We start from the raw sequence: 13,210 nt of genomic DNA on the forward strand, positions 1-13,210 counted from the left end.
CATGCTAGAAGAAAGCTGTCCTTCTCATAGCTGTCATGGATCAAAGAGAGAGGGAGGAGTCAGGGGAACAAGATAAAATCTTAAAAGACATTCCCCCAGGGATCTACTTCCACTGGCCTTGTTCTGCCTGCCTACAGTTACCACCTGGTACAGTAGTCCTTTCAAATTACTACAGTGAATGAATTAATACATTGATTAGGTTATAATTCTCATAATTTAATCACCTTACCTCTGGCATTAACATAGGGCCTTTTGGGGGACATTTCATAGCCAAATCATAGCAAATTTCGTGTTAATTAAAGGAAGTATACTAAGTGTTTAAGAAACATTTATTAGCTTTCAGTGAAAGATATTGAATCTAAAGTTACAAAAAGTTACCTATTATTCAACAATGACCCAAAATTTAACACCTGGAAAGCAATTTGAAAAAAGAAAGGAAATATGGTTACTATATCTAAATGGCTAGTTGTGATTATGTAGTTAATTTTTTAAAAAGTCATGCCTTAGAAACATAATGGTTAGAAGATTTTACTGAAATCTGAAGAAAAATAAATATGGTATGTAGATTAATAAGAGTTTCTTAACCCAGAATAGTCAAAGCAATTTTAAGCCAAGAAAGCAATGCTGGAGGCATCACGATACCTGCCTTCAAACTAGACTACAGAGCTTTAGTAACAAAAACTGCATAGTATTGGCATAAATGGTACAGAATAGAAGACACAAAGACAAAGTCACACATCCATAATCATCTGATCCTTGACAAAGGTGCCAGAAACATACATTGGAGAAAAGACAAGCTTTTTAACAAATGGTGCTGGGAAAACTGGTTATCCATATGTAGAAGAATAAAATCAGACCCTTGTCTTTCTCATCCTGCACAAAAATCAACTCAAAGTGGATTAAAAATCTCAGAATTAGATCAGAAACTATGCAACTCCTAGAAGAAAACGTAGGATCAACACTTCAACTTTCTTAATCAAGAGTTAATAAATGGGATGGCACCAAATTGAAAAGCTTCTGCACAGCAAAGGAAACAATTAGGAACATGAAGAGAGAACCTACAGAATGGAAGAAAATCTTTGCTAGTTACTCTTCTGACAGAGGATTAATATCTAGAATATATAAAGAGCTCAAACAACTTGATACCAAAAAAATCAAAAACCTAATTAACACATGGGTAAACGAATTAAACAGAAACTTCTCAAATGAGAAATACAAATGACCCACAGATATATGAAAAATGTTTAGCATCGTTAGCATTAGGGAAATGCAAATCAAACTACACTGAGATTTCATCTCACACTAGTCAAAATGGCAGTCATCAAGAATACAAATAATAATAAATGCTGGAGAGAATATGGAAACAAAGAATATTTTTACACTGTTGGTGGGACTGTAAATTAGCACAGCCACTATGGAAATAAGTATAGATGTTCCTCAAAAGACTAGGCATGGAACCACCATATGGTGGCCCCAACTATACTACTCCTCAGTATTTTCCTGAAAAATTAAAGTTATCTTACTACAGTGATTCATGCACACCCATGTTTATAGCAGCACAATTCACAATAGATAAATTATGCAATCAGCTGAGGTGTCCATCTACAGATGTAAGGTTTATATATATATATATATATACACACACACATATGGAATATGGAATGTGGTATGTATATACAGTGGAATTTCATTAAGCCATAAAGAAAAATGAAAATATGGCATTTGCAGGAAAATGGATGAAACTAGAGACCATCTTGTTAAGTGAAATAAGTCAAACTCAGAAGGTCAAGGGTCATGTGTTTTCTCTCATATGTGGAAGTTAGAGAGAAAAAAGAAAAAGAGGTGGAGGCGGATGTCCTAAAAATCAAAGGGAGATCAGTAGAAGAAAGGGACAACAGGGTGGGAGGTGGGGAAGGAGGAAGTACTGGAGATTGATACTAGCCAAATTATCTTGTTATGTTGTGTGTAGGAATGAATATGTAACAACAAATCCCGTCATTATGTACTACTATAAAGTACCAGTGAAAAATGTGGAAAAAAATGAGTTGTCTTTAAACAAATTTGTAATAAAATTAGCAATGTCTATAAGACAGACTGAAGCCCAAGTCAGATTAAAATGTCAAAATTATTCTAATTTTATAGAATGAACTAGTAGAAGTCATTTTTTCTAAATACTCATATCAATAGATCATCAAGCTTGTTAGCCTTGCACTCAATAGTATAAGGTAAGTAATCTACCATTTTCCCCAACTAATCTTAAATTATTATTCTAGCTTCCTAAACATAATTTTGAAAACACCATTACTTTTTAACAGGAAAGGATACAGTATATTTGCTATGTGACCTACACATGCTTATATGTAAAAATACATATATTTCTAACCATAATGGTTATTTTCAGTGTCTTTTAAAATGATATTTCTTCATAATATCAGATGACAAAAATTCAAAATCATGTGCAGCAGCAATTTTCCCAAATAATAAAAAATAATAGATTCATCCCTTCATGTGGTAATGTACAATGATAATAGTATATGATATCTATTTTTATTAGCTATGAACAATTATAAAAAAGTAAATTATTGGAAGTAAAAATGTATGCATATTTTCTGTACCCCTGTATGTCAATGAGAGCTGTTCCCTCAGACAAGCACTTGACTAACTACCTTGCCCATTAAGATGTTCAGGTGTTTGCTAAGGTCTCATTGAGTCCTAACCTATTTGCCTATTTACCAGCAAAACTTATCCTTTTCCTAGCCTCCTTTTTTTTCTGTTATACTTTTCAATTTCTATAGCATAAATTACCTTCTAATAGTATATAATATATTTACTATGCTATTTATTATCTTTTTTTCCTGCTGGAATTTATTGTCTCCACATGGTCAGAGATCAGAAATATCAAATAGCTTCTAGAAGATACATATGTGTGTGTGTGTGTGTGAACATGCACTCGATATAACATCAGTTCCTACAGAACTTTTGCTCAAATGTTGCCTTCTCAGAAATATCTTCACTGACCATTTGGTTTAAAAGCATACCATCTCCTTGTCTCTTTCTTATCTTGCTCCATTTTCCTTCACATTTCTTTTCACTGCATAATATCACATTGAGTATTTATTTATTTATATTGTTTATTATCTATTACCTCCATAAAAACAGGGACCTCATCTGCCTTTCTTATTGCTGTATTTTCCTATGTTTGAATAAGTGTCTGGGCACATGGTAAATATTTGTTAGCATGAGTACATGGGAATTTGCATGCATTCATGTTGTTCTTCAAATAAAAGAATCACTCAATTGTTGTCTCCAGATCTGAAGTTAGAAAGCAATCACATGTATTATTCCCTGACCAATAAAACAAACAAACAAAAAATAGTTTTTTATGTTTCATACCATATTAAGTAAGATAGTTTAAGGGGTTGACTAGAGATGGTTTAAAGGTTTGATCAGATATATGTAAGATATTATTGCATCAAATATCAATAAAACTCAATATTAATCTCAAAGATTAAATGTTACATTTTAGATTTACTCTTTGAACTTTTCTGATTGAAACTATATTAATTTTATTTCATTAGACATATAAGCACTAATTTAAAATTCTATGAGAATTAAACTTTAAAGACTTAAAAACTTTAGCAAGGTCAATGCTAAAAGTAAAGTGGTAATTCAGATTCTTTTGCTGTTTAATCCTACTTTCATGTCTAAAATTCCAGCTGGGTAACAATATCCAAACTGATTGATATTGCTGCCTATGGGTAACAATATCAGGATTGAATGATATTCAGCTTCCTATCTACGCAATAGATGGTAAATGCAAAAAGGAGCAGAATTTTTAAGAATACCATTCTGTAAAGAATGTTGCTTATCTAGTTGTTTAATCTGGGCTCCAGAATGTTACCAAAAGAATCAGTTGTACGTGCACTTTAAAAATACTTGCAAGAATGTTTAAATTGCAGAACTTTATATAAAGTTCAATAAATAAATTGGTAAAGAATGATTGAAAGCATATTTTGAAGTGAACTATATAACAAATATACGTGAGATCAGAAGTATCAAATAGTTTCTAGAAGATATATATATGTGTGTTTTGAAGTATTTCTGCCTGGTTAATGAAAATATTTCAGCCTGTTGAGAGTTTAAACAAAAACGACTTTTTTTCCCTTTCCCCAGGCCTAACAATACCAGGTAGAATCTTCCTTTTCTCCCCGAGTGGTGGCTCTTTTAATGGTATCTTACATAGAATCTATGATTTTCAGCTACTGTTAGCTCTTAGAACAAGTCACAATATAAAATTAAAGCATAGGTCTTGTTAAACTTTAAAATTTCAGACTATAGCTCAATTTGAAGCTCTTCTCACCTTTTTTTCCCATCCCCACTACCTGCTGTGCAGGGAGAACTCTAGGGATTTTGAAACTGTGGGAGAAATCTGTTTTAGACACTTGCTTCTTCTTGTAGTACTCTTGGTTTGTGACAGAAGAAAGGGAGAGAAAAAGGGGCATATGTTTACCCTTAAGTGGGTAAGGATACAATCCTTATTAACTAGACATTGATAATCTCCATGAGACCGTGTCCAAAAGCTGTATCTCCAATGAGGTTTCTTTCCGGGAACCTGCAGGGTTTCTGAGGTGCCCATCTGGATCAAGCTTACCCCTTTCATTCCTCCTGCTGTGATCAGCCCTTAACTGACAAATGGTTCGATTCTCCTATCTTTCCTGTTGTTCTTACCACCCATTGCAATCTTCATTATTTTTGCCACACCAAATAATGTGTTTGGAGGCCACTTTCCTGCTATCCTGTCTCTCAATCTATCATCTCATTCAAATTGTTTTTCCTCTACTCAGAGAGCTTCAGAAGCTCTCTTGCCAAGTCAGCATCCTACAGAGAAAAGAAATGTCTCCCCTTCTTTGAGTTATCTCAATCTTTAAAAGTGATTCTCTCCAAATACCCCTATTCCAACTACATACTGGAAGAAACCTTGTCCACAAACACTACTTCCCTAAAAGACCTTCTTTGTATCTTTCAGGCTTTTTTTTTTTTTTTTAAACTAAGGGTGCGTAGATGTGAATGCTTCTGATTGTGACACTACTTTGTTTAATACTATGGGGTTATTCAAAGTTATTTTAACTTAGGACATGGAATGTTCAATGCATTTTATTCTCAGCTTTTGGGCATTATCACACTTATGGAGCAATGGCAAAACCCCACACAGTATAATTGTATTTACAAAAGATTCAGCTGCTACGTACAGTATTGCTGTGCTATTAAGTGTTAGCTTTATACCTTGCTTAAGATATTGTAAAGAGCACAGCGCTTGGACTCGGAGCAACCACTGGGGCTCCGGGCGGCAGCCCAGAGGAGGGGCTGCGAGGAGAGCTGTTTGGACTCAGAGCAACCACTCCTGAGCACCAGGGCCTGCCCAGAGGAGGAGGAGGAGGAGCAGGAGGAGGAGGAGGAGGAGGAGTAGCACGGCGAGGTGCTTAGACTGGGAGCAACTGCACCAGAGCTACAGGCGGTTGCCAGAGGAGGAGCTGCTTGGCGAGCTGTTGGACTCAGAGCAACCACTCCTGAACGCCGGGGCCTGCCCACAGGAGGAGGAGGAGGAGCGTGGCCGCTTGGATTCAGGGTGACTATACCAGAGCTATGGGCGGTTGCCAGAAGAGGAGCTGCGTGGCAAGCTGTTTGGACTCAAAGCGACCGTCCCTGAACACCGGGGCCTGCCTGCAGGAGGAGGAGGAGGAGGAGGAGGAGGAGGAGAAGGAGCGTGGCGGGTCGCTTGGACTCACAGTGACTGCATTGAAGCTCCAGGCGGCTGCTCAGAGGAGGAGGTGAGTGGTGAGTTGTTTGGACTCAAAGCGACCACTCCTGAACACTGGGGGGCTGCCTGCAGGAGGAGCACGGTGGGTTGCTTGGTCTCGAGTGGCCGCACCAGAACTCCGGGCGGCTGCCCGGAGGAGACATGCAGGGGGTCACGTGGACTCAGAGTGATCACTCCTGAACACCTGGGGGGCTACCTGGAGGAGGAGGAGGAACGGGGCGGGTCATTTGGACTCGGAGTGACTGCCCAGGGCTATGGGCGGTTGGCGGGAGGAGGAGGCATGCAGTGAGTTGCTTGGACTCCTAGTGACCGCACCGGAACACCAGGCGGCTGTCTGGAGGAAGAGGCGAGTGGCGGGTCACTGGGACTCGGAGCGACTGTACGGGGCTCCAGGTGGCTGCTCAGAGGAGGGGCCGCATAGCCAGGCGATTAGGTGCAGAGCAGGGTCCCAGGATCTAGGAGGCTTCTTGGTGGAAGAGCCGCACAGAGACACGCTTAGGGGCGGAGTGAAGGTTCCAGGACTGCAGGCAGATTCTCTGAGGAGAGGCAGCCTAAGGAGACTCGTCTGGGAAGGGTGAGGATCCCAGGCCCAGGAGGTAGGGCCGGGCCCCTGGAAACGTTGCAGAGGAAGGCAGCCCAGCCCAGGCGGTAGTTGTGGATTGAGTGGAACCTCTAGGAGGGGAACTGACCAGCGAGACCTCCCCACCAGGTGAGTCTTCCCTGCCGGGTGAGATTTTCCCACAAGGACAGTAAAACCAGAGACACAGGCCCAAACAGGCCTTGCCTCAGCCCGCAGCCTAGTTCCCCTTTGGATGACCATTGGTCAACAAGTGGAGGCACCTCTGCCCACTAGCAGGGAATATACCCCACCTGAAGGCTACCACCCCTAGAGAGGCAGCTTCCTTGTGCAGCACCGCGCCATCAACTTCCTCAAAGACTTCAGGCTACTGAAGGCTAAGAGGGGATATACTAGAAACCTCCAGGGACATTATAAGTCCCTGAAGATTTAGAAATCTGCAATACCTCAGTGGTCCACAGATATCTGAACAACATGAGAAAACAAAGGAAGAAAATGCCCCAAACAAATCTAGATGTTACATCAATAAAACTCAATGACAGCATGTCAGAAGAAATGACAGAAAAGGAGTTCAGAATGTACATAATTAAAATGATCAGGGAAGTAAACGATGAGATGAAAGAGCAAATGCAGGCACTGAATGATGAGATGAAAGAGCAAATGCAGGCATTGAATGATCGCACCAATCGACAGTTAAAAGAGCAAATACAGGAAGCAAAAGATCATTTCAATAAAGAGTTAGAGATATTGAAAAAGAACCAAACAGAAATCCTTGACATGAAGGAACAATAAACCAAATTAAGAACTCCATAGAAAGCATATCCAATAGGATAGAACACCTGGAAGACAGAACCTCAGACATTGAAGACAAAATATTTAACCTTGAAAACAAAGTTGAACAAACAGAGAAGATGGTAGGAAATCATGAACAGAATCTACAAGAACTATGGGATATCATGAAAAGGCCAAATTTAAGAATTATTGGGATTGAGGAAGGCTTAGAGAAACAAACCAAAGGAATGAACAATCTATTCAATGAAATAATATCAGAAAATTTCCCAAATCTGAAGAATGAAATGGAAAATCAAGTTCAAGAGGCTTATAGGACTCCAAATGCACAAAATTACAACAGACCTACACCAAGGCACATTATAATGAAAATACCTAACATACAAAATAAAGACAGAATTTTAAAGGCTGTGAGAGAAAAGAACCAAATTACTTTCGGGGAAAACCAATACGGATATCAGCAGATTTTTCAATCCAGACCCTAAAAGCTAGAAGGGCCTGGAACAACATTTTTCAAGCTCTGAAAGAAAATGGATGCCAACCAACAATCTTATACCCAGCAAAACTTACTTTCAAATTTGACGATGAAATAAAATCCTTCCATGATAAACAAAAGCTAAAAGAATTTACAAAAAGAAAGCCAGCATTACAGAATATTCTCAGCAAAATATTCCATGAGGAAGAGATGAAAAACAAAGAAGCAAATCAGCAAAGGGAGGAATTATCCTCAATGAATTGTCAAATAAAGGAGGAACCAAGTGGTGTCAAATAAATAAATAAATAAATAAATAAATAAATAAATAAATAAATAAATGAATAAATAAAATTTTAAAAAATGAACCAAATGACCGGGAAAACAAATCATATCTCAATAATAACCCTGAATGTTAATGGCCTGAATTCATCAATCAAAAGACATAGACTGGCAGATTGGATTAAAAAGAAAGATCCAACAATATGTTGCCTGCAAGAGACTCACCTCATAGAAAAAGATACTCATAGACTAAAGGTGAAAGGATGGGGAAAAACATACCATGCACATGGACTCAGCAAAAAAGCTGGAGTATCCATCCTCATTTCCGATAATGTGGACTTCAAGCCAAAGTTAGTCAGAAGGGATAAAGAAGGACATTTCATACTGCTTAAGGGAAGCATAAATCAGCAAGATATAACAATCATAAACATCTATGCCCCAAACAGTGGCTCATCCATATATGTCAAACAAATCCTTCTCAATTTCAGAAACCAAATAGACCGTAACACAATAATACTAGGTGGTTTTAACACTCTTCTCCCACCACTGGAAAGATCTTCCAAACAAAAATTGAACAACGAAACCATAGATCTCAATAACACAATCAATAATTTATACTTAATGGACATTTATAGAATATACCATCCAACCAAGAGCGAATACACTTTCTTCTCAGCAGCACATGGATCCTTCTCTAAAATAGACCATATATTATGCCACAAAGCTAATGTTAGCAAATACAAGAAGATAGAGACACTACCTTGTATTCTATCAGATCATAATGGATTGAAGTTAGAAATAAATGAAAGAGTAAAAAACAGAAACTATTCCAACACCTGGAGATTAAATAATATGCTAGTATATGATGAAGGTATAACAGAAGATATTAGGAAGGAAATTAAAAAATTCTTAGAGGTAAATGAGAACAAAGAAACATCATATCAAAATCTCTGGGACACTATGAAAGCAGTACTTATAGGGAAATTTATTTCATGGAGCGCATTTAATAAAAGAAGTAAAACTCAAAAAATAAACGACCTAACACTACAGCTCAAAGCCCTAGAAAAAGAAGAACAGACCAGCACCAAAAGTAGTAGAAGACAGGAAATAGTTAAACTCAGAGCTGAAATCAACGAGATTGAAACAAAAGAAACAATACAAAAAATTGACAAAATAAATAGTTGGTTCTTCAAAAAAATAAACAAAATTGATAAACCTTTAGCCACACTAACAAAGAGAAGACGAGAGAAAACCCAAATAACTAAAATTCGGAAAGAACAAGGAAATATCACAACAGACACAATTGAAATACAAAACATAATTAGAAGCTATTTTGAAAATCTATACTCCAACAAAACAGAAAACCTCGAAGACATCAACAGGTTTCTAGAGACATATGAATTGCCTAAACTGAATGAGGAGGACATACACAACTTAAATAGACCAATTTCAAGTAATGAAATAGAAGAAGTCATCAAAAGCCTACCAACAAAGAAAAGTCCGGGACCAGATGGGTTCTCAGCTGAGTTCTACAAAACCTTTAAAGAAGAGCTCATTCCAATACTTCTCAAAGTAGTCCATAAAATAGAAGAGGAGGGAACCCTCCCAAACTCATTCTATGAAGCCAATATCACACTGATACCTAAACCAGACAGAGACTCATCAAGGAAAGAAAATTTCAGACCAATATCCTTAATGAACATTGATGCAAAAATTCTCAACAAAATTTTAGCAAATCACATACAAAAACATATTAAAAAGATAGTGCACCATGATCAAGTGGGTTTCATCCCAGGGATGCAAGGTTGGTTCAACATCAGGAAATCAATAAATGTAATTCACCATATCAATAGACTTAAAGTCAAGAATCACATGATTATTTCCATAGATGCAGAAAAAGCATTTGATAATATACAGCACCCCTTCATGCTCAAAACACTAGAAAAAATAGGGATAATGGGAACATTCCTTAACATTGTAAAGGCCATTTATGCTAAGCCCATGGCTAATATCATTGTAAAATGGTGAAAAACTGAAAGCATTCCCCCTAAAACTGGAACAAGGCAGGGATGCCCTCTTTCACCACTTCTATTCAATATAGAAGTCCTTGAAACTCTAGCCAGAGCAATTAGACAGACCAAAGAAATTAAAGGGATACGAATAGGAAAGAAGAACTCAAACTATCCCTATTTGCCGATGATATGATTATATACTTAGAGGAACCAGGGAATTCCACCAGAAAACTTTTAGAACTCATAAGTGAATTCAGTAAAGTAGCGGGATATAAGATCAATGCACATAAATCTAATGCATTTTTTATACATAAGTGATGAATCTTCAGAAAGAACAATCAGGAAAACTACCCCATTCACAATAGCCTCGAAAAAAATAAAATACTTGGGAATCAATCTCACAAAAGAGGTGAAAGACCTCTACAATGAGAACTACAGTACACTAAAGAAAGAAATTAAAGAAAACCTTAGAAGATGGAAAGATCTCCCATGTTCTTGGATAGGAAGAATTAATATTGTCAAAATGGCCATACTACCAAAAGTGCTATACGGATTTAATGCAATTCCAATTAAAATCCCAATGACGTACCTTACAGAAATAGAGCAAGCAATTATGAAATTCATCTGGAAGAATAAGAAACCCAGAATTGCTAAAGCACTCCTTAGCAGGAAGAGTGAAGCAGGGTGTATTGCAATACCAGAACTTCAACTATACTACAAAGCAATAGTAGCAAAAACAGCATGGTATTGGTACCAAAATAGAAAGGTAGATCAATGGTATAGAATAGAGGACACGGACACAAACCCAAATAAATACAATTTTCTTATACTAGACAAAGGGGCCAAAAATATGCAATGGAGAAAAGATAGCCTCTTCAACAAATGGTGCTGGGAGAATTGGAAATCCATATGCAACAGAATGAAACTAAACCCATATGTCTCACCATGCATGAAACTAAACTCAAAATGGATTAAGGACCTCGGAATCAGACCAGAGACCCTGCAAGTTATAGAAGAAAAAGTAGGTCCAGATCTTCAACATGTCGGCTTAGGACCAGACTTCCTCAACAGGACTCCCATGGCACAAGAAATAAAAGCAAGAATCAATAACTGGGATAGATTCAAACTAAAAAGCTTTCTCTCAGCAAAGGAAACTATCAGCAATGTGAAGAAGGAGCCTACAGAGTGGGAGAAAATCTGTGCCAATCATACTTCAGATAGAGCACTAATCTCCAGAATCTAAAAAGAACTCAAAAAACTCTACACTAAGAATGCAAATAATCCAATTGACAAATGGGCTAAGGAAATGAACAGACACTTCACAGAAGATCTACAAGCAATCAACAAACATATGGAAAAATGTTCAACATGTCTAATAATAAGAGAAATGCAAATCAAAACTACCCTAAGATTCCATCTCACCCCAATTAGAATGGCCATTATCAAGAATACAAGCAACAAAAGGTGTTGGCGAGGATGTGGGGAGAAAGGTACACTCATACATTGCCGGTGGGGCTGCAAATTAGTGCAGCCACTCTGGAAAGCAGTGTGGAGATTCCTTAGAAAACTTGGAATGGACCCTGCATTTGACCCAGCTATCCCACTCCTTGGCCTATACCCAAAGGACTTAAAATCAGCATACTTCAGAGTTACAGCCACATCAATGTTCATAGCTGCTCAATTCACAATAGCCAGATTGTGGAACCAACCTAGATGTCCTTCAATTGATGAATGGATAAAGAAACTGTGGTATATATATACAATGGAATATTACTCAGTCATAAAGAATGATAAAAGTATGGCATTTGCAGGCAAATGGATGAAATTGGAGAATATCATGCTAAGTGAGATAAGCCAATCTCAAAAAACCAAAGGTCGAATGATATCGCTAATAAGTGGATGAGGACACATAATGGGGGGAGGGAGGGGTTAGTTTTAGGGTTAGACTTAGGGTTAGGGAGAGGGGCAAGAATGGAGCAGGGAAGGTCTGTATAGAGGGAAAAGAGGGATGGGAGGGGTGGGGGGAAGGGAAAAAATAACAATGAATCAAACAACAATACCCTATGTAAATTTATGATTACACAAATGGTATGCCTTTATGCCATGTACAAACAGAGAAACAACATGTATCCCATTTGTTTACAATAAAAAAAGATATTGTAAAACCTTAGTCCTACGAGGGTAAGAAAAATATTTTCTGTGATATACAATATACATCCTATGTCAATTACTTGCACAAAGGTGATGGTAGAGAATTCTCTGCCTTTATGTATAAGAACCTAAAATTCTGGATTTCAAGTACAGTAGCTTGATTAAATGTTTTTATGGCTCATGGTTTTTGTGAGGTATTAAGTGAAACCTTCCATAAAAAAGAACTAAGGCACTTGGGGACAAATTTTAACATATTAAAAATACTAACCAGTTTTGCAACAGTGAAACTTTTACTCTTTTACTTGGTTTAACTCACAGCATTTCCTATTCTGGGGGTGGGAACCCCCAGAATACTTAGCAGTAGCTTATGGAACTGATGCACTGAGAAACTGAGAAACCTAATTTGGTTCTCTCTTTCTCTTGCTTTCTTCCTTTTTTTGTAATTTTTGTTTCTACAGAAACTCTGCAGTTCTTCAATTTAATTAATTAATTAATTTTAAAAATTTTGTAGCTGTAGATGGACACAATGTCTTTATTTTATTTATTTATTTTTATGTGGTGCTAAGGATCGAACCCAGTACCTCACACATGCTAAGTAAGTGTTCTGCCACTGAGCTACAGCTCCAGCCCCTTCATTTTAATTTAAAAAATATAATAAATATGTATACTATTTTTTTATTCAAAATAAAGAGTCTTCCATTGCTAAAGTAAGAGGACATTTTTGTTTTTTAATTTGATTCCCCATGCTTTTTGCAGGAACAAACTAGATTGCAGGATGAGGCTGCCAAACAGGTCCTCCCCTACAACTTACAAGTTCTATGTTTTATGATGTCGTCTTGTGCTTCACTATTGAGTCTCTTCTCGGGTAAAGCTGCGAGTTTGTAAAGTGATCAGTTTACTATCTCTTTGGGTTTTGCCATTCAATGGTTCTACTTACTAATGTAGGTAGTTAGGGTTTAGATATGGTTTGAGTGGGTCCCCCAGGGGTTCACGTGTCAGAAGTTTGATTCTCAGTGTTGTAATGTTGGGAGGTGGTAGAACCTTTAAGAAGTAGAGCCTAGTGGGAGGGTGTCAGGTCATTGGAGGTTCTGCCCTTGGAAAAGATTAAT

Source organism: Sciurus vulgaris, assembly GCF_902686455.1.
Source record: "Sciurus vulgaris genome assembly, chromosome: 5".
Lineage (NCBI taxonomy): Eukaryota > Metazoa > Chordata > Mammalia > Rodentia > Sciuridae > Sciurus > Sciurus vulgaris.